This window comes from Anomaloglossus baeobatrachus, unplaced genomic scaffold (assembly GCF_048569485.1).
Source record: "Anomaloglossus baeobatrachus isolate aAnoBae1 unplaced genomic scaffold, aAnoBae1.hap1 Scaffold_3206, whole genome shotgun sequence".
NCBI lineage: Eukaryota > Metazoa > Chordata > Amphibia > Anura > Aromobatidae > Anomaloglossus > Anomaloglossus baeobatrachus.
In genome coordinates, this window is record NW_027442602.1 from 1 (window position 1) to 20123 (window position 20123).

At 46.4% G+C, this 20123-nt stretch overlaps 12 non-coding genes and 1 pseudogene across 12 annotated transcripts; all 13 read right to left on the bottom strand.

Moving 5' to 3' along the window:
• LOC142269515 (U2 spliceosomal RNA) lies at positions 1–95 on the bottom strand (annotated as a pseudogene; the record flags this gene model as incomplete).
• Positions 96–1482: 1387 nt separating this feature from the next.
• Positions 1483–1673, bottom strand: LOC142269459 (U2 spliceosomal RNA). Its single transcript, XR_012734917.1, has one exon. It is a non-coding gene; the product is annotated as a U2 spliceosomal RNA (small nuclear RNA).
• Positions 1674–3060: 1387 nt separating this feature from the next.
• Positions 3061–3251, bottom strand: LOC142269473 (U2 spliceosomal RNA). The gene has a single exon (XR_012734928.1). It is a non-coding gene; the product is annotated as a U2 spliceosomal RNA (small nuclear RNA).
• Positions 3252–4638: 1387 nt separating this feature from the next.
• LOC142269486 (U2 spliceosomal RNA) lies at positions 4639–4829 on the bottom strand. Its single transcript, XR_012734939.1, has one exon. It is a non-coding gene; the product is annotated as a U2 spliceosomal RNA (small nuclear RNA).
• A 1387-nt stretch (positions 4830–6216) lies between these two features.
• On the bottom strand, positions 6217–6407 carry LOC142269498 (U2 spliceosomal RNA). The gene has a single exon (XR_012734950.1). It is a non-coding gene; the product is annotated as a U2 spliceosomal RNA (small nuclear RNA).
• A 1387-nt stretch (positions 6408–7794) lies between these two features.
• LOC142269510 (U2 spliceosomal RNA) lies at positions 7795–7985 on the bottom strand. Its single transcript, XR_012734959.1, has one exon. It is a non-coding gene; the product is annotated as a U2 spliceosomal RNA (small nuclear RNA).
• A 1387-nt stretch (positions 7986–9372) lies between these two features.
• On the bottom strand, positions 9373–9563 carry LOC142269462 (U2 spliceosomal RNA). The gene has a single exon (XR_012734918.1). It is a non-coding gene; the product is annotated as a U2 spliceosomal RNA (small nuclear RNA).
• A 1387-nt stretch (positions 9564–10950) lies between these two features.
• On the bottom strand, positions 10951–11141 carry LOC142269464 (U2 spliceosomal RNA). Its single transcript, XR_012734919.1, has one exon. It is a non-coding gene; the product is annotated as a U2 spliceosomal RNA (small nuclear RNA).
• A 1387-nt stretch (positions 11142–12528) lies between these two features.
• Positions 12529–12719, bottom strand: LOC142269465 (U2 spliceosomal RNA). The gene has a single exon (XR_012734920.1). It is a non-coding gene; the product is annotated as a U2 spliceosomal RNA (small nuclear RNA).
• Positions 12720–14106: 1387 nt separating this feature from the next.
• LOC142269466 (U2 spliceosomal RNA) lies at positions 14107–14297 on the bottom strand. The gene has a single exon (XR_012734921.1). It is a non-coding gene; the product is annotated as a U2 spliceosomal RNA (small nuclear RNA).
• Positions 14298–15684: 1387 nt separating this feature from the next.
• LOC142269467 (U2 spliceosomal RNA) lies at positions 15685–15875 on the bottom strand. The gene has a single exon (XR_012734922.1). It is a non-coding gene; the product is annotated as a U2 spliceosomal RNA (small nuclear RNA).
• A 1387-nt stretch (positions 15876–17262) lies between these two features.
• On the bottom strand, positions 17263–17453 carry LOC142269468 (U2 spliceosomal RNA). Its single transcript, XR_012734923.1, has one exon. It is a non-coding gene; the product is annotated as a U2 spliceosomal RNA (small nuclear RNA).
• A 1387-nt stretch (positions 17454–18840) lies between these two features.
• Positions 18841–19031, bottom strand: LOC142269469 (U2 spliceosomal RNA). Its single transcript, XR_012734924.1, has one exon. It is a non-coding gene; the product is annotated as a U2 spliceosomal RNA (small nuclear RNA).
• Positions 19032–20123: the final 1092 nt, after the last annotated feature.

Genomic DNA, 20123 nt, shown 5'->3' on the forward strand with positions numbered 1-20123 from the left:
TCCCTGATCGTATCTCGTCAAGTGTAGCTAGCTCAGTTTGTTCTGATAAGAACAGATACTACACTTGATCTTAGCCAAAAGGCCGAGAAGGCGATAACCAGAATTGGTTTGGGCCTCGAGTGGCACCCTGGCCTATGCCGGACACATCTTAGGGAGAGAGAGCGAGAGGGAGACAAACCCACGCCTACACAAGACATTTTGTCACCCAAGCCAACCCTTGAAAAGGCTGCTTTGCAGAGCCAAAACAAGAAGAATGGTGCGTTTTGCAGCCGCCGCCCACTGCAATGAATCTGAATAACTCCTCCTTTAGGGCGCAAGCAACTCCCCTCCCCCTTGCAGTCTTTCCAATTCACGATACAAAAAGACGGACAGGACAGGTTGCCTGACTTTCCGTCACTGCCACCCTTTGCCATCCTTACCCGTAGAAAGCCCTTTCATCATCCCCAAACCCTAATCTTTTCCCTTTCCTTCCCAGCCCCCAAACCCTGCCCTCTGTACCTTTCTCACCACCCGCTTCCCTTCTCCTGTCATCCCCCTACCACCCGGGAAAAAAAGAGATTGCCCCCTCCTTCCACTAGCCCACCCTCCCACCCAAAGAACAACTTCTTCTGCGCAGCTTGTTTTCTAGGCAGCAGCGCTATTGTGATGTCATCGGGGGGCATTGTGACAAGCCGCCAGTGTTCCGTCTCTTCATGTTGTGCACAGTTCAAACGGAAAATACATCAACAGGCAGACTACAGAAAAGCTTACTATCAAAGGTTAGAGGGGGGCTTTCTCAGAGGGCTTTTTACAGTTTTTCTATTCCCAATTAGCCGTTTAAGTGTACTTATTGAAAGTAGTAATTCTTTCATAGGCCGCCCTTTCTTAGTATTTGACGTTCCTTATATTGCGGTATGAGGCTTCGCAGTAGGTTGCAAACATTCATCACCCATGACTGTCCCCAATTGAGCTCAGAAGCTCAATGTCTATCATGACCTCTCTTTTAGAATGTCCAAGAGCAAGCAAACTATTCCTCCAGGAGAGGGCGCCAACAGACTACTAAAGAGATCATCATTACTCAAAGAAAACCCCAAAAACCAATGCATGATAGGAATAAACAGGTAACTTTCTTTGGAGTGGAAGCGGAGAGATCGCACCAGATGCCAATTCTAGATGTTATCACACCTGTGGTCACTGCAGCAGCAGGTGAATCCACTTTGTCCAAAAGGGATCTATTCCATTCAATTGCAAATGATCTAGATAAGACAGAGAACTGCAGCACGGGGACATAGCCGAGTTGGTCAGGTTGAGTGGTGATGAGTTTGCTATTTGGATGAATAAAGAAAGTCAAAAGTGTGAAAGATAAAAAACAAAAGGAGGAAGTGTGAAAAGTGAATGGGCCAAATTGAGGTGCATATGAAGACGTATGCTTTCTTCCAATTCATTAAATCGGGCTAATATGAATCAGGTGAATTGAGTTCTGCTTTTGGAAACTGGGTTAAGAAGGGGTGCACCGTTCCTGGAGGTACTGCAATACCAGGTCAATGCGTGGAGTGGACAGAGCAAGCTCTTTTTCCATCTCCCTGTTCTAAAAATCCATTTAATATATGGTCCCCAGATAGGGGACGTATCAGATATTAAACTGATAAGAACAGATACTACACTTGATCTTAGCCAAAAGGCCGAGAAGCGATAACCAGAATTGGTTTGGGCCTCGAGTGGCACCCTGGCCTATGCCGGACACATCTTAGGGAGAGAGAGCGAGAGGGAGACAAACCCACGCCTACACAAGACATTTTGTCACCCAAGCCAACCCTTGAAAAGGCTGCTTTGCAGAGCCAAAACAAGAAGAATGGTGCGTTTTGCAGCCGCCGCCCACTGCAATGAATCTGAATAACTCCTCCTTTAGGGCGCAAGCAACTCCCCTCCCCCTTGCAGTCTTTCCAATTCACGATACAAAAAGACGGACAGGACAGGTTGCCTGACTTTCCGTCACTGCCACCCTTTGCCATCCTTACCCGTAGAAAGCCCTTTCATCATCCCCAAACCCTAATCTTTTCCCTTTCCTTCCCAGCCCCCAAACCCTGCCCTCTGTACCTTTCTCACCACCCGCTTCCCTTCTCCTGTCATCCCCCTACCACCCGGGAAAAAAAGAGATTGCCCCCTCCTTCCACTAGCCCACCCTCCCACCCAAAGAACAACTTCTTCTGCGCAGCTTGTTTTCTAGGCAGCAGCGCTATTGTGATGTCATCGGGGGGCATTGTGACAAGCCGCCAGTGTTCCGTCTCTTCATGTTGTGCACAGTTCAAACGGAAAATACATCAACAGGCAGACTACAGAAAAGCTTACTATCAAAGGTTAGAGGGGGGCTTTCTCAGAGGGCTTTTTACAGTTTTTCTATTCCCAATTAGCCGTTTAAGTGTACTTATTGAAAGTAGTAATTCTTTCATAGGCCGCCCTTTCTTAGTATTTGACGTTCCTTATATTGCGGTATGAGGCTTCGCAGTAGGTTGCAAACATTCATCACCCATGACTGTCCCCAATTGAGCTCAGAAGCTCAATGTCTATCATGACCTCTCTTTTAGAATGTCCAAGAGCAAGCAAACAATTCCTCCAGGAGAGGGCGCCAACAGACTACTAAAGAGATCATCATTACTCAAAGAAAACCCCAAAAACCAATGCATGATAGGAATAAACAGGTAACTTTCTTTGGAGTGGAAGCGGAGAGATCGCACCAGATGCCAATTCTAGATGTTATCACACCTGTGGTCACTGCAGCAGCAGGTGAATCCACTTTGTCCAAAAGGGATCTATTCCATTCAATTGCAAATGATCTAGATAAGACAGAGAACTGCAGCACGGGGACATAGCCGAGTTGGTCAGGTTGAGTGGTGATGAGTTTGCTATTTGGATGAATAAAGAAAGTCAAAAGTGTGAAAGATAAAAAACAAAAGGAGGAAGTGTGAAAAGTGAATGGGCCAAATTGAGGTGCATATGAAGACGTATGCTTTCTTCCAATTCATTAAATCGGGCTAATATGAATCAGGTGAATTGAGTTCTGCTTTTGGAAACTGGGTTAAGAAGGGGTGCACCGTTCCTGGAGGTACTGCAATACCAGGTCAATGCGTGGAGTGGACAGAGCAAGCTCTTTTTCCATCTCCCTGTTCTAAAAATCCATTTAATATATGGTCCCCAGATAGGGGACGTATCAGATATTAAACTGATAAGAACAGATACTACACTTGATCTTAGCCAAAAGGCCGAGAAGCGATAACCAGAATTGGTTTGGGCCTCGAGTGGCACCCTGGCCTATGCCGGACACATCTTAGGGAGAGAGAGCGAGAGGGAGACAAACCCACGCCTACACAAGACATTTTGTCACCCAAGCCAACCCTTGAAAAGGCTGCTTTGCAGAGCCAAAACAAGAAGAATGGTGCGTTTTGCAGCCGCCGCCCACTGCAATGAATCTGAATAACTCCTCCTTTAGGGCGCAAGCAACTCCCCTCCCCCTTGCAGTCTTTCCAATTCACGATACAAAAAGACGGACAGGACAGGTTGCCTGACTTTCCGTCACTGCCACCCTTTGCCATCCTTACCCGTAGAAAGCCCTTTCATCATCCCCAAACCCTAATCTTTTCCCTTTCCTTCCCAGCCCCCAAACCCTGCCCTCTGTACCTTTCTCACCACCCGCTTCCCTTCTCCTGTCATCCCCCTACCACCCGGGAAAAAAAGAGATTGCCCCCTCCTTCCACTAGCCCACCCTCCCACCCAAAGAACAACTTCTTCTGCGCAGCTTGTTTTCTAGGCAGCAGCGCTATTGTGATGTCATCGGGGGGCATTGTGACAAGCCGCCAGTGTTCCGTCTCTTCATGTTGTGCACAGTTCAAACGGAAAATACATCAACAGGCAGACTACAGAAAAGCTTACTATCAAAGGTTAGAGGGGGGCTTTCTCAGAGGGCTTTTTACAGTTTTTCTATTCCCAATTAGCCGTTTAAGTGTACTTATTGAAAGTAGTAATTCTTTCATAGGCCGCCCTTTCTTAGTATTTGACGTTCCTTATATTGCGGTATGAGGCTTCGCAGTAGGTTGCAAACATTCATCACCCATGACTGTCCCCAATTGAGCTCAGAAGCTCAATGTCTATCATGACCTCTCTTTTAGAATGTCCAAGAGCAAGCAAACTATTCCTCCAGGAGAGGGCGCCAACAGACTACTAAAGAGATCATCATTACTCAAAGAAAACCCCAAAAACCAATGCATGATAGGAATAAACAGGTAACTTTCTTTGGAGTGGAAGCGGAGAGATCGCACCAGATGCCAATTCTAGATGTTATCACACCTGTGGTCACTGCAGCAGCAGGTGAATCCACTTTGTCCAAAAGGGATCTATTCCATTCAATTGCAAATGATCTAGATAAGACAGAGAACTGCAGCACGGGGACATAGCCGAGTTGGTCAGGTTGAGTGGTGATGAGTTTGCTATTTGGATGAATAAAGAAAGTCAAAAGTGTGAAAGATAAAAAACAAAAGGAGGAAGTGTGAAAAGTGAATGGGCCAAATTGAGGTGCATATGAAGACGTATGCTTTCTTCCAATTCATTAAATCGGGCTAATATGAATCAGGTGAATTGAGTTCTGCTTTTGGAAACTGGGTTAAGAAGGGGTGCACCGTTCCTGGAGGTACTGCAATACCAGGTCAATGCGTGGAGTGGACAGAGCAAGCTCTTTTTCCATCTCCCTGTTCTAAAAATCCATTTAATATATGGTCCCCAGATAGGGGACGTATCAGATATTAAACTGATAAGAACAGATACTACACTTGATCTTAGCCAAAAGGCCGAGAAGCGATAACCAGAATTGGTTTGGGCCTCGAGTGGCACCCTGGCCTATGCCGGACACATCTTAGGGAGAGAGAGCGAGAGGGAGACAAACCCACGCCTACACAAGACATTTTGTCACCCAAGCCAACCCTTGAAAAGGCTGCTTTGCAGAGCCAAAACAAGAAGAATGGTGCGTTTTGCAGCCGCCGCCCACTGCAATGAATCTGAATAACTCCTCCTTTAGGGCGCAAGCAACTCCCCTCCCCCTTGCAGTCTTTCCAATTCACGATACAAAAAGACGGACAGGACAGGTTGCCTGACTTTCCGTCACTGCCACCCTTTGCCATCCTTACCCGTAGAAAGCCCTTTCATCATCCCCAAACCCTAATCTTTTCCCTTTCCTTCCCAGCCCCCAAACCCTGCCCTCTGTACCTTTCTCACCACCCGCTTCCCTTCTCCTGTCATCCCCCTACCACCCGGGAAAAAAAGAGATTGCCCCCTCCTTCCACTAGCCCACCCTCCCACCCAAAGAACAACTTCTTCTGCGCAGCTTGTTTTCTAGGCAGCAGCGCTATTGTGATGTCATCGGGGGGCATTGTGACAAGCCGCCAGTGTTCCGTCTCTTCATGTTGTGCACAGTTCAAACGGAAAATACATCAACAGGCAGACTACAGAAAAGCTTACTATCAAAGGTTAGAGGGGGGCTTTCTCAGAGGGCTTTTTACAGTTTTTCTATTCCCAATTAGCCGTTTAAGTGTACTTATTGAAAGTAGTAATTCTTTCATAGGCCGCCCTTTCTTAGTATTTGACGTTCCTTATATTGCGGTATGAGGCTTCGCAGTAGGTTGCAAACATTCATCACCCATGACTGTCCCCAATTGAGCTCAGAAGCTCAATGTCTATCATGACCTCTCTTTTAGAATGTCCAAGAGCAAGCAAACTATTCCTCCAGGAGAGGGCGCCAACAGACTACTAAAGAGATCATCATTACTCAAAGAAAACCCCAAAAACCAATGCATGATAGGAATAAACAGGTAACTTTCTTTGGAGTGGAAGCGGAGAGATCGCACCAGATGCCAATTCTAGATGTTATCACACCTGTGGTCACTGCAGCAGCAGGTGAATCCACTTTGTCCAAAAGGGATCTATTCCATTCAATTGCAAATGATCTAGATAAGACAGAGAACTGCAGCACGGGGACATAGCCGAGTTGGTCAGGTTGAGTGGTGATGAGTTTGCTATTTGGATGAATAAAGAAAGTCAAAAGTGTGAAAGATAAAAAACAAAAGGAGGAAGTGTGAAAAGTGAATGGGCCAAATTGAGGTGCATATGAAGACGTATGCTTTCTTCCAATTCATTAAATCGGGCTAATATGAATCAGGTGAATTGAGTTCTGCTTTTGGAAACTGGGTTAAGAAGGGGTGCACCGTTCCTGGAGGTACTGCAATACCAGGTCAATGCGTGGAGTGGACAGAGCAAGCTCTTTTTCCATCTCCCTGTTCTAAAAATCCATTTAATATATGGTCCCCAGATAGGGGACGTATCAGATATTAAACTGATAAGAACAGATACTACACTTGATCTTAGCCAAAAGGCCGAGAAGCGATAACCAGAATTGGTTTGGGCCTCGAGTGGCACCCTGGCCTATGCCGGACACATCTTAGGGAGAGAGAGCGAGAGGGAGACAAACCCACGCCTACACAAGACATTTTGTCACCCAAGCCAACCCTTGAAAAGGCTGCTTTGCAGAGCCAAAACAAGAAGAATGGTGCGTTTTGCAGCCGCCGCCCACTGCAATGAATCTGAATAACTCCTCCTTTAGGGCGCAAGCAACTCCCCTCCCCCTTGCAGTCTTTCCAATTCACGATACAAAAAGACGGACAGGACAGGTTGCCTGACTTTCCGTCACTGCCACCCTTTGCCATCCTTACCCGTAGAAAGCCCTTTCATCATCCCCAAACCCTAATCTTTTCCCTTTCCTTCCCAGCCCCCAAACCCTGCCCTCTGTACCTTTCTCACCACCCGCTTCCCTTCTCCTGTCATCCCCCTACCACCCGGGAAAAAAAGAGATTGCCCCCTCCTTCCACTAGCCCACCCTCCCACCCAAAGAACAACTTCTTCTGCGCAGCTTGTTTTCTAGGCAGCAGCGCTATTGTGATGTCATCGGGGGGCATTGTGACAAGCCGCCAGTGTTCCGTCTCTTCATGTTGTGCACAGTTCAAACGGAAAATACATCAACAGGCAGACTACAGAAAAGCTTACTATCAAAGGTTAGAGGGGGGCTTTCTCAGAGGGCTTTTTACAGTTTTTCTATTCCCAATTAGCCGTTTAAGTGTACTTATTGAAAGTAGTAATTCTTTCATAGGCCGCCCTTTCTTAGTATTTGACGTTCCTTATATTGCGGTATGAGGCTTCGCAGTAGGTTGCAAACATTCATCACCCATGACTGTCCCCAATTGAGCTCAGAAGCTCAATGTCTATCATGACCTCTCTTTTAGAATGTCCAAGAGCAAGCAAACTATTCCTCCAGGAGAGGGCGCCAACAGACTACTAAAGAGATCATCATTACTCAAAGAAAACCCCAAAAACCAATGCATGATAGGAATAAACAGGTAACTTTCTTTGGAGTGGAAGCGGAGAGATCGCACCAGATGCCAATTCTAGATGTTATCACACCTGTGGTCACTGCAGCAGCAGGTGAATCCACTTTGTCCAAAAGGGATCTATTCCATTCAATTGCAAATGATCTAGATAAGACAGAGAACTGCAGCACGGGGACATAGCCGAGTTGGTCAGGTTGAGTGGTGATGAGTTTGCTATTTGGATGAATAAAGAAAGTCAAAAGTGTGAAAGATAAAAAACAAAAGGAGGAAGTGTGAAAAGTGAATGGGCCAAATTGAGGTGCATATGAAGACGTATGCTTTCTTCCAATTCATTAAATCGGGCTAATATGAATCAGGTGAATTGAGTTCTGCTTTTGGAAACTGGGTTAAGAAGGGGTGCACCGTTCCTGGAGGTACTGCAATACCAGGTCAATGCGTGGAGTGGACAGAGCAAGCTCTTTTTCCATCTCCCTGTTCTAAAAATCCATTTAATATATGGTCCCCAGATAGGGGACGTATCAGATATTAAACTGATAAGAACAGATACTACACTTGATCTTAGCCAAAAGGCCGAGAAGCGATAACCAGAATTGGTTTGGGCCTCGAGTGGCACCCTGGCCTATGCCGGACACATCTTAGGGAGAGAGAGCGAGAGGGAGACAAACCCACGCCTACACAAGACATTTTGTCACCCAAGCCAACCCTTGAAAAGGCTGCTTTGCAGAGCCAAAACAAGAAGAATGGTGCGTTTTGCAGCCGCCGCCCACTGCAATGAATCTGAATAACTCCTCCTTTAGGGCGCAAGCAACTCCCCTCCCCCTTGCAGTCTTTCCAATTCACGATACAAAAAGACGGACAGGACAGGTTGCCTGACTTTCCGTCACTGCCACCCTTTGCCATCCTTACCCGTAGAAAGCCCTTTCATCATCCCCAAACCCTAATCTTTTCCCTTTCCTTCCCAGCCCCCAAACCCTGCCCTCTGTACCTTTCTCACCACCCGCTTCCCTTCTCCTGTCATCCCCCTACCACCCGGGAAAAAAAGAGATTGCCCCCTCCTTCCACTAGCCCACCCTCCCACCCAAAGAACAACTTCTTCTGCGCAGCTTGTTTTCTAGGCAGCAGCGCTATTGTGATGTCATCGGGGGGCATTGTGACAAGCCGCCAGTGTTCCGTCTCTTCATGTTGTGCACAGTTCAAACGGAAAATACATCAACAGGCAGACTACAGAAAAGCTTACTATCAAAGGTTAGAGGGGGGCTTTCTCAGAGGGCTTTTTACAGTTTTTCTATTCCCAATTAGCCGTTTAAGTGTACTTATTGAAAGTAGTAATTCTTTCATAGGCCGCCCTTTCTTAGTATTTGACGTTCCTTATATTGCGGTATGAGGCTTCGCAGTAGGTTGCAAACATTCATCACCCATGACTGTCCCCAATTGAGCTCAGAAGCTCAATGTCTATCATGACCTCTCTTTTAGAATGTCCAAGAGCAAGCAAACTATTCCTCCAGGAGAGGGCGCCAACAGACTACTAAAGAGATCATCATTACTCAAAGAAAACCCCAAAAACCAATGCATGATAGGAATAAACAGGTAACTTTCTTTGGAGTGGAAGCGGAGAGATCGCACCAGATGCCAATTCTAGATGTTATCACACCTGTGGTCACTGCAGCAGCAGGTGAATCCACTTTGTCCAAAAGGGATCTATTCCATTCAATTGCAAATGATCTAGATAAGACAGAGAACTGCAGCACGGGGACATAGCCGAGTTGGTCAGGTTGAGTGGTGATGAGTTTGCTATTTGGATGAATAAAGAAAGTCAAAAGTGTGAAAGATAAAAAACAAAAGGAGGAAGTGTGAAAAGTGAATGGGCCAAATTGAGGTGCATATGAAGACGTATGCTTTCTTCCAATTCATTAAATCGGGCTAATATGAATCAGGTGAATTGAGTTCTGCTTTTGGAAACTGGGTTAAGAAGGGGTGCACCGTTCCTGGAGGTACTGCAATACCAGGTCAATGCGTGGAGTGGACAGAGCAAGCTCTTTTTCCATCTCCCTGTTCTAAAAATCCATTTAATATATGGTCCCCAGATAGGGGACGTATCAGATATTAAACTGATAAGAACAGATACTACACTTGATCTTAGCCAAAAGGCCGAGAAGCGATAACCAGAATTGGTTTGGGCCTCGAGTGGCACCCTGGCCTATGCCGGACACATCTTAGGGAGAGAGAGCGAGAGGGAGACAAACCCACGCCTACACAAGACATTTTGTCACCCAAGCCAACCCTTGAAAAGGCTGCTTTGCAGAGCCAAAACAAGAAGAATGGTGCGTTTTGCAGCCGCCGCCCACTGCAATGAATCTGAATAACTCCTCCTTTAGGGCGCAAGCAACTCCCCTCCCCCTTGCAGTCTTTCCAATTCACGATACAAAAAGACGGACAGGACAGGTTGCCTGACTTTCCGTCACTGCCACCCTTTGCCATCCTTACCCGTAGAAAGCCCTTTCATCATCCCCAAACCCTAATCTTTTCCCTTTCCTTCCCAGCCCCCAAACCCTGCCCTCTGTACCTTTCTCACCACCCGCTTCCCTTCTCCTGTCATCCCCCTACCACCCGGGAAAAAAAGAGATTGCCCCCTCCTTCCACTAGCCCACCCTCCCACCCAAAGAACAACTTCTTCTGCGCAGCTTGTTTTCTAGGCAGCAGCGCTATTGTGATGTCATCGGGGGGCATTGTGACAAGCCGCCAGTGTTCCGTCTCTTCATGTTGTGCACAGTTCAAACGGAAAATACATCAACAGGCAGACTACAGAAAAGCTTACTATCAAAGGTTAGAGGGGGGCTTTCTCAGAGGGCTTTTTACAGTTTTTCTATTCCCAATTAGCCGTTTAAGTGTACTTATTGAAAGTAGTAATTCTTTCATAGGCCGCCCTTTCTTAGTATTTGACGTTCCTTATATTGCGGTATGAGGCTTCGCAGTAGGTTGCAAACATTCATCACCCATGACTGTCCCCAATTGAGCTCAGAAGCTCAATGTCTATCATGACCTCTCTTTTAGAATGTCCAAGAGCAAGCAAACTATTCCTCCAGGAGAGGGCGCCAACAGACTACTAAAGAGATCATCATTACTCAAAGAAAACCCCAAAAACCAATGCATGATAGGAATAAACAGGTAACTTTCTTTGGAGTGGAAGCGGAGAGATCGCACCAGATGCCAATTCTAGATGTTATCACACCTGTGGTCACTGCAGCAGCAGGTGAATCCACTTTGTCCAAAAGGGATCTATTCCATTCAATTGCAAATGATCTAGATAAGACAGAGAACTGCAGCACGGGGACATAGCCGAGTTGGTCAGGTTGAGTGGTGATGAGTTTGCTATTTGGATGAATAAAGAAAGTCAAAAGTGTGAAAGATAAAAAACAAAAGGAGGAAGTGTGAAAAGTGAATGGGCCAAATTGAGGTGCATATGAAGACGTATGCTTTCTTCCAATTCATTAAATCGGGCTAATATGAATCAGGTGAATTGAGTTCTGCTTTTGGAAACTGGGTTAAGAAGGGGTGCACCGTTCCTGGAGGTACTGCAATACCAGGTCAATGCGTGGAGTGGACAGAGCAAGCTCTTTTTCCATCTCCCTGTTCTAAAAATCCATTTAATATATGGTCCCCAGATAGGGGACGTATCAGATATTAAACTGATAAGAACAGATACTACACTTGATCTTAGCCAAAAGGCCGAGAAGCGATAACCAGAATTGGTTTGGGCCTCGAGTGGCACCCTGGCCTATGCCGGACACATCTTAGGGAGAGAGAGCGAGAGGGAGACAAACCCACGCCTACACAAGACATTTTGTCACCCAAGCCAACCCTTGAAAAGGCTGCTTTGCAGAGCCAAAACAAGAAGAATGGTGCGTTTTGCAGCCGCCGCCCACTGCAATGAATCTGAATAACTCCTCCTTTAGGGCGCAAGCAACTCCCCTCCCCCTTGCAGTCTTTCCAATTCACGATACAAAAAGACGGACAGGACAGGTTGCCTGACTTTCCGTCACTGCCACCCTTTGCCATCCTTACCCGTAGAAAGCCCTTTCATCATCCCCAAACCCTAATCTTTTCCCTTTCCTTCCCAGCCCCCAAACCCTGCCCTCTGTACCTTTCTCACCACCCGCTTCCCTTCTCCTGTCATCCCCCTACCACCCGGGAAAAAAAGAGATTGCCCCCTCCTTCCACTAGCCCACCCTCCCACCCAAAGAACAACTTCTTCTGCGCAGCTTGTTTTCTAGGCAGCAGCGCTATTGTGATGTCATCGGGGGGCATTGTGACAAGCCGCCAGTGTTCCGTCTCTTCATGTTGTGCACAGTTCAAACGGAAAATACATCAACAGGCAGACTACAGAAAAGCTTACTATCAAAGGTTAGAGGGGGGCTTTCTCAGAGGGCTTTTTACAGTTTTTCTATTCCCAATTAGCCGTTTAAGTGTACTTATTGAAAGTAGTAATTCTTTCATAGGACGCCCTTTCTTAGTATTTGACGTTCCTTATATTGCGGTATGAGGCTTCGCAGTAGGTTGCAAACATTCATCACCCATGACTGTCCCCAATTGAGCTCAGAAGCTCAATGTCTATCATGACCTCTCTTTTAGAATGTCCAAGAGCAAGCAAACTATTCCTCCAGGAGAGGGCGCCAACAGACTACTAAAGAGATCATCATTACTCAAAGAAAACCCCAAAAACCAATGCATGATAGGAATAAACAGGTAACTTTCTTTGGAGTGGAAGCGGAGAGATCGCACCAGATGCCAATTCTAGATGTTATCACACCTGTGGTCACTGCAGCAGCAGGTGAATCCACTTTGTCCAAAAGGGATCTATTCCATTCAATTGCAAATGATCTAGATAAGACAGAGAACTGCAGCACGGGGACATAGCCGAGTTGGTCAGGTTGAGTGGTGATGAGTTTGCTATTTGGATGAATAAAGAAAGTCAAAAGTGTGAAAGATAAAAAACAAAAGGAGGAAGTGTGAAAAGTGAATGGGCCAAATTGAGGTGCATATGAAGACGTATGCTTTCTTCCAATTCATTAAATCGGGCTAATATGAATCAGGTGAATTGAGTTCTGCTTTTGGAAACTGGGTTAAGAAGGGGTGCACCGTTCCTGGAGGTACTGCAATACCAGGTCAATGCGTGGAGTGGACAGAGCAAGCTCTTTTTCCATCTCCCTGTTCTAAAAATCCATTTAATATATGGTCCCCAGATAGGGGACGTATCAGATATTAAACTGATAAGAACAGATACTACACTTGATCTTAGCCAAAAGGCCGAGAAGCGATAACCAGAATTGGTTTGGGCCTCGAGTGGCACCCTGGCCTATGCCGGACACATCTTAGGGAGAGAGAGCGAGAGGGAGACAAACCCACGCCTACACAAGACATTTTGTCACCCAAGCCAACCCTTGAAAAGGCTGCTTTGCAGAGCCAAAACAAGAAGAATGGTGCGTTTTGCAGCCGCCGCCCACTGCAATGAATCTGAATAACTCCTCCTTTAGGGCGCAAGCAACTCCCCTCCCCCTTGCAGTCTTTCCAATTCACGATACAAAAAGACGGACAGGACAGGTTGCCTGACTTTCCGTCACTGCCACCCTTTGCCATCCTTACCCGTAGAAAGCCCTTTCATCATCCCCAAACCCTAATCTTTTCCCTTTCCTTCCCAGCCCCCAAACCCTGCCCTCTGTACCTTTCTCACCACCCGCTTCCCTTCTCCTGTCATCCCCCTACCACCCGGGAAAAAAAGAGATTGCCCCCTCCTTCCACTAGCCCACCCTCCCACCCAAAGAACAACTTCTTCTGCGCAGCTTGTTTTCTAGGCAGCAGCGCTATTGTGATGTCATCGGGGGGCATTGTGACAAGCCGCCAGTGTTCCGTCTCTTCATGTTGTGCACAGTTCAAACGGAAAATACATCAACAGGCAGACTACAGAAAAGCTTACTATCAAAGGTTAGAGGGGGGCTTTCTCAGAGGGCTTTTTACAGTTTTTCTATTCCCAATTAGCCGTTTAAGTGTACTTATTGAAAGTAGTAATTCTTTCATAGGCCGCCCTTTCTTAGTATTTGACGTTCCTTATATTGCGGTATGAGGCTTCGCAGTAGGTTGCAAACATTCATCACCCATGACTGTCCCCAATTGAGCTCAGAAGCTCAATGTCTATCATGACCTCTCTTTTAGAATGTCCAAGAGCAAGCAAACTATTCCTCCAGGAGAGGGCGCCAACAGACTACTAAAGAGATCATCATTACTCAAAGAAAACCCCAAAAACCAATGCATGATAGGAATAAACAGGTAACTTTCTTTGGAGTGGAAGCGGAGAGATCGCACCAGATGCCAATTCTAGATGTTATCACACCTGTGGTCACTGCAGCAGCAGGTGAATCCACTTTGTCCAAAAGGGATCTATTCCATTCAATTGCAAATGATCTAGATAAGACAGAGAACTGCAGCACGGGGACATAGCCGAGTTGGTCAGGTTGAGTGGTGATGAGTTTGCTATTTGGATGAATAAAGAAAGTCAAAAGTGTGAAAGATAAAAAACAAAAGGAGGAAGTGTGAAAAGTGAATGGGCCAAATTGAGGTGCATATGAAGACGTATGCTTTCTTCCAATTCATTAAATCGGGCTAATATGAATCAGGTGAATTGAGTTCTGCTTTTGGAAACTGGGTTAAGAAGGGGTGCACCGTTCCTGGAGGTACTGCAATACCAGGTCAATGCGTGGAGTGGACAGAGCAAGCTCTTTTTCCATCTCCCTGTTCTAAAAATCCATTTAATATATGGTCCCCAGATAGGGGACGTATCAGATATTAAACTGATAAGAACAGATACTACACTTGATCTTAGCCAAAAGGCCGAGAAGCGATAACCAGAATTGGTTTGGGCCTCGAGTGGCACCCTGGCCTATGCCGGACACATCTTAGGGAGAGAGAGCGAGAGGGAGACAAACCCACGCCTACACAAGACATTTTGTCACCCAAGCCAACCCTTGAAAAGGCTGCTTTGCAGAGCCAAAACAAGAAGAATGGTGCGTTTTGCAGCCGCCGCCCACTGCAATGAATCTGAATAACTCCTCCTTTAGGGCGCAAGCAACTCCCCTCCCCCTTGCAGTCTTTCCAATTCACGATACAAAAAGACGGACAGGACAGGTTGCCTGACTTTCCGTCACTGCCACCCTTTGCCATCCTTACCCGTAGAAAGCCCTTTCATCATCCCCAAACCCTAATCTTTTCCCTTTCCTTCCCAGCCCCCAAACCCTGCCCTCTGTACCTTTCTCACCACCCGCTTCCCTTCTCCTGTCATCCCCCTACCACCCGGGAAAAAAAGAGATTGCCCCCTCCTTCCACTAGCCCACCCTCCCACCCAAAGAACAACTTCTTCTGCGCAGCTTGTTTTCTAGGCAGCAGCGCTATTGTGATGTCATCGGGGGGCATTGTGACAAGCCGCCAGTGTTCCGTCTCTTCATGTTGTGCACAGTTCAAACGGAAAATACATCAACAGGCAGACTACAGAAAAGCTTACTATCAAAGGTTAGAGGGGGGCTTTCTCAGAGGGCTTTTTACAGTTTTTCTATTCCCAATTAGCCGTTTAAGTGTACTTATTGAAAGTAGTAATTCTTTCATAGGCCGCCCTTTCTTAGTATTTGACGTTCCTTATATTGCGGTATGAGGCTTCGCAGTAGGTTGCAAACATTCATCACCCATGACTGTCCCCAATTGAGCTCAGAAGCTCAATGTCTATCATGACCTCTCTTTTAGAATGTCCAAGAGCAAGCAAACTATTCCTCCAGGAGAGGGCGCCAACAGACTACTAAAGAGATCATCATTACTCAAAGAAAACCCCAAAAACCAATGCATGATAGGAATAAACAGGTAACTTTCTTTGGAGTGGAAGCGGAGAGATCGCACCAGATGCCAATTCTAGATGTTATCACACCTGTGGTCACTGCAGCAGCAGGTGAATCCACTTTGTCCAAAAGGGATCTATTCCATTCAATTGCAAATGATCTAGATAAGACAGAGAACTGCAGCACGGGGACATAGCCGAGTTGGTCAGGTTGAGTGGTGATGAGTTTGCTATTTGGATGAATAAAGAAAGTCAAAAGTGTGAAAGATAAAAAACAAAAGGAGGAAGTGTGAAAAGTGAATGGGCCAAATTGAGGTGCATATGAAGACGTATGCTTTCTTCCAATTCATTAAATCGGGCTAATATGAATCAGGTGAATTGAGTTCTGCTTTTGGAAACTGGGTTAAGAAGGGGTGCACCGTTCCTGGAGGTACTGCAATACCAGGTCAATGCGTGGAGTGGACAGAGCAAGCTCTTTTTCCATCTCCCTGTTCTAAAAATCCATTTAATATATGGTCCCCAGATAGGGGACGTATCAGATATTAAACTGATAAGAACAGATACTACACTTGATCTTAGCCAAAAGGCCGAGAAGCGATAACCAGAATTGGTTTGGGCCTCGAGTGGCACCCTGGCCTATGCCGGACACATCTTAGGGAGAGAGAGCGAGAGGGAGACAAACCCACGCCTACACAAGACATTTTGTCACCCAAGCCAACCCTTGAAAAGGCTGCTTTGCAGAGCCAAAACAAGAAGAATGGTGCGTTTTGCAGCCGCCGCCCACTGCAATGAATCTGAATAACTCCTCCTTTAGGGCGCAAGCAACTCCCCTCCCCCTTGCAGTCTTTCCAATTCACGATACAAAAAGACGGACAGGACAGGTTGCCTGACTTTCCGTCACTGCCACCCTTTGCCATCCTTACCCGTAGAAAGCCCTTTCATCATCCCCAAACCCTAATCTTTTCCCTTTCCTTCCCAGCCCCCAAACCCTGCCCTCTGTACCTTTCTCACCACCCGCTTCCCTTCTCCTGTCATCCCCCTACCACCCGGGAAAAAAAGAGATTGCCCCCTCCTTCCACTAGCCCACCCTCCCACCCAAAGAACAACTTCTTCTGCGCAGCTTGTTTTCTAGGCAGCAGCGCTATTGTGATGTCATCGGGGGGCATTGTGACAAGCCGCCAGTGTTCCGTCTCTTCATGTTGTGCACAGTTCAAACGGAAAATACATCAACAGGCAGACTACAGAAAAGCTTACTATCAAAGGTTAGAGGGGGGCTTTCTCAGAGGGCTTTTTACAGTTTTTCTATTCCCAATTAGCCGTTTAAGTGTACTTATTGAAAGTAGTAATTCTTTCATAGGCCGCCCTTTCTTAGTATTTGACGTTCCTTATATTGCGGTATGAGGCTTCGCAGTAGGTTGCAAACATTCATCACCCATGACTGTCCCCAATTGAGCTCAGAAGCTCAATGTCTATCATGACCTCTCTTTTAGAATGTCCAAGAGCAAGCAAACTATTCCTCCAGGAGAGGGCGCCAACAGACTACTAAAGAGATCATCATTACTCAAAGAAAACCCCAAAAACCAATGCATGATAGGAATAAACAGGTAACTTTCTTTGGAGTGGAAGCGGAGAGATCGCACCAGATGCCAATTCTAGATGTTATCACACCTGTGGTCACTGCAGCAGCAGGTGAATCCACTTTGTCCAAAAGGGATCTATTCCATTCAATTGCAAATGATCTAGATAAGACAGAGAACTGCAGCACGGGGACATAGCCGAGTTGGTCAGGTTGAGTGGTGATGAGTTTGCTATTTGGATGAATAAAGAAAGTCAAAAGTGTGAAAGATAAAAAACAAAAGGAGGAAGTGTGAAAAGTGAATGGGCCAAATTGAGGTGCATATGAAGACGTATGCTTTCTTCCAATTCATTAAATCGGGCTAATATGAATCAGGTGAATTGAGTTCTGCTTTTGGAAACTGGGTTAAGAAGGGGTGCACCGTTCCTGGAGGTACTGCAATACCAGGTCAATGCGTGGAGTGGACAGAGCAAGCTCTTTTTCCATCTCCCTGTTCTAAAAATCCATTTAATATATGGTCCCCAGATAGGGGACGTATCAGATATTAAACTGATAAGAACAGATACTACACTTGATCTTAGCCAAAAGGCCGAGAAGCGATAACCAGAATTGGTTTGGGCCTCGAGTGGCACCCTGGCCTATGCCGGACACATCTTAGGGAGAGAGAGCGAGAGGGAGACAAACCCACGCCTACACAAGACATTTTGTCACCCAAGCCAACCCTTGAAAAGGCTGCTTTGCAGAGCCAAAACAAGAAGAATGGTGCGTTTTGCAGCCGCCGCCCACTGCAATGAATCTGAATAACTCCTCCTTTAGGGCGCAAGCAACTCCCCTCCCCCTTGCAGTCTTTCCAATTCACGATACAAAAAGACGGACAGGACAGGTTGCCTGACTTTCTGTCACTGCCACCCTTTGCCATCCTTACCCGTAGAAAGCCCTTTCATCATCCCCAAACCCTAATCTTTTCCCTTTCCTTCCCAGCCCCCAAACCCTGCCCTCTGTACCTTTCTCACCACCCGCTTCCCTTCTCCTGTCATCCCCCTACCACCCGGGAAAAAAAGAGATTGCCCCCTCCTTCCACTAGCCCACCCTCCCACCCAAAGAACAACTTCTTCTGCGCAGCTTGTTTTCTAGGCAGCAGCGCTATTGTGATGTCATCGGGGGGCATTGTGACAAGCCGCCAGTGTTCCGTCTCTTCATGTTGTGCACAGTTCAAACGGAAAATACATCAACAGGCAGACTACAGAAAAGCTTACTATCAAAGGTTAGAGGGGGGCTTTCTCAGAGGGCTTTTTACAGTTTTTCTATTCCCAATTAGCCGTTTAAGTGTACTTATTGAAAGTAGTAATTCTTTCATAGGCCGCCCTTTCTTAGTATTTGACGTTCCTTATATTGCGGTATGAGGCTTCGCAGTAGGTTGCAAACATTCATCACCCATGACTGTCCCCAATTGAGCTCAGAAGCTCAATGTCTATCATGACCTCTCTTTTAGAATGTCCAAGAGCAAGCAAACTATTCCTCCAGGAGAGGGCGCCAACAGACTACTAAAGAGATCATCATTACTCAAAGAAAACCCCAAAAACCAATGCATGATAGGAATAAACAGGTAACTTTCTTTGGAGTGGAAGCGGAGAGATCGCACCAGATGCCAATTCTAGATGTTATCACACCTGTGGTCACTGCAGCAGCAGGTGAATCCACTTTGTCCAAAAGGGATCTATTCCATTCAATTGCAAATGATCTAGATAAGACAGAGAACTGCAGCACGGGGACATAGCCGAGTTGGTCAGGTTGAGTGGTGATGAGTTTGCTATTTGGATGAATAAAGAAAGTCAAAAGTGTGAAAGATAAAAAACAAAAGGAGGAAGTGTGAAAAGTGAATGGGCCAAATTGAGGTGCATATGAAGACGTATGCTTTCTTCCAATTCATTAAATCGGGCTAATATGAATCAGGTGAATTGAGTTCTGCTTTTGGAAACTGGGTTAAGAAGGGGTGCACCGTTCCTGGAGGTACTGCAATACCAGGTCAATGCGTGGAGTGGACAGAGCAAGCTCTTTTTCCATCTCCCTGTTCTAAAAATCCATTTAATATATGGTCCCCAGATAGGGGACGTATCAGATATTAAACTGATAAGAACAGATACTACACTTGATCTTAGCCAAAAGGCCGAGAAGCGATAACCAGAATTGGTTTGGGCCTCGAGTGGCACCCTGGCCTATGCCGGACACATCTTAGGGAGAGAGAGCGAGAGGGAGACAAACCCACGCCTACACAAGACATTTTGTCACCCAAGCCAACCCTTGAAAAGGCTGCTTTGCAGAGCCAAAACAAGAAGAATGGTGCGTTTTGCAGCCGCCGCCCACTGCAATGAATCTGAATAACTCCTCCTTTAGGGCGCAAGCAACTCCCCTCCCCCTTGCAGTCTTTCCAATTCACGATACAAAAAGACGGACAGGACAGGTTGCCTGACTTTCCGTCACTGCCACCCTTTGCCATCCTTACCCGTAGAAAGCCCTTTCATCATCCCCAAACCCTAATCTTTTCCCTTTCCTTCCCAGCCCCCAAACCCTGCCCTCTGTACCTTTCTCACCACCCGCTTCCCTTCTCCTGTCATCCCCCTACCACCCGGGAAAAAAAGAGATTGCCCCCTCCTTCCACTAGCCCACCCTCCCACCCAAAGAACAACTTCTTCTGCGCAGCTTGTTTTCTAGGCAGCAGCGCTATTGTGATGTCATCGGGGGGCATTGTGACAAGCCGCCAGTGTTCCGTCTCTTCATGTTGTGCACAGTTCAAACGGAAAATACATCAACAGGCAGACTACAGAAAAGCTTACTATCAAAGGTTAGAGGGGGGCTTTCTCAGAGGGCTTTTTACAGTTTTTCTATTCCCAATTAGCCGTTTAAGTGTACTTATTGAAAGTAGTAATTCTTTCATAGGCCGCCCTTTCTTAGTATTTGACGTTCCTTATATTGCGGTATGAGGCTTCGCAGTAGGTTGCAAACATTCATCACCCATGACTGTCCCCAATTGAGCTCAGAAGCTCAATGTCTATCATGACCTCTCTTTTAGAATGTCCAAGAGCAAGCAAACTATTCCTCCAGGAGAGGGCGCCAACAGACTACTAAAGAGATCATCATTACTCAAAGAAAACCCCAAAAACCAATGCATGATAGGAATAAACAGGTAACTTTCTTTGGAGTGGAAGCGGAGAGATCGCACCAGATGCCAATTCTAGATGTTATCACACCTGTGGTCACTGCAGCAGCAGGT